Source organism: Tupaia chinensis, unplaced genomic scaffold, assembly GCF_000334495.1.
Source record: "Tupaia chinensis unplaced genomic scaffold, TupChi_1.0 Scaffold000093_1, whole genome shotgun sequence".
In the NCBI taxonomy this organism is placed as follows: domain Eukaryota; kingdom Metazoa; phylum Chordata; class Mammalia; order Scandentia; family Tupaiidae; genus Tupaia; species Tupaia belangeri.
Genome location: NW_006159555.1, coordinates 6897670 through 6898396, shown reverse-complemented (window position 1 = coordinate 6898396; position 727 = coordinate 6897670). Strand labels below are relative to the sequence as shown.

Sequence of the window (727 nt, the reverse complement as noted above, 5' to 3'; positions counted from 1 at the left end):
GGTCCAAGATCTGTTTTTAAGATTATGAAAAATGTTGATTAAGTCAGTTCTTTGTGGAATAGTTTGATAAAATAAAATTAACAGGAGACTTGTTTATAGATAAGAATGACAATTTATTATTTCACCCTGAGAAATGATACTGCCAAGCTGACTTCAGTACTCATGATTAGTTGTTTCTGTGTTTTTGATGCCATGTTCTATGTTAGGCTGTAAAGTTTGAATCCTTTGAGAACTGTGGTTGTTAACAAGGAATGACTAGGAGAAACTGGCATACAGATAGGTGTTTCAAAAGTGCTATTTTTGGATGATGCTGATAATTAATATTTCCTTAGAGAAATGTATCTTCTTAATTTGCAATAATCGTGCCTCGGATAAACCTCATTGGCTACGATACTGCCACCGCGCAAAGCTAAATAAAAAAAATGTATCTTCTTTAGCATTCATGTTTCTCAGCTAATTGTAAAGTATATTGCCTTTCTATTATTCCTTTCTTCCAGCATTTAAATTGAAAAATACTCTTCTCTTTATAATAAAATAATTGTCCCTTAGTCTAGCAGGTATAAAAATGCAATTTCCTTAGATCGTTGAAAGCAGCTCTATTCTGCAGGTTCAGATACCCACTAACCAAACACAAAGGACTGATAAATACATTCAGAATATCAATTTATCCAGTACTTTAAAGAAAGAATACAATCCCTACAGGTACAGCATATCTTTAGTATGTATG

General features: G+C 32.5%; 1 non-coding gene across 1 annotated transcript; it reads right to left on the bottom strand.

Annotated features, from left to right (window-relative positions):
* Positions 1–272: 272 nt before the first annotated feature.
* Positions 273–411, bottom strand: LOC114006857 (U4 spliceosomal RNA). The gene has a single exon (XR_003548526.1). It is a non-coding gene; the product is annotated as a U4 spliceosomal RNA (small nuclear RNA).
* Between the last annotated feature and the right edge of the window lie 316 nt (positions 412–727).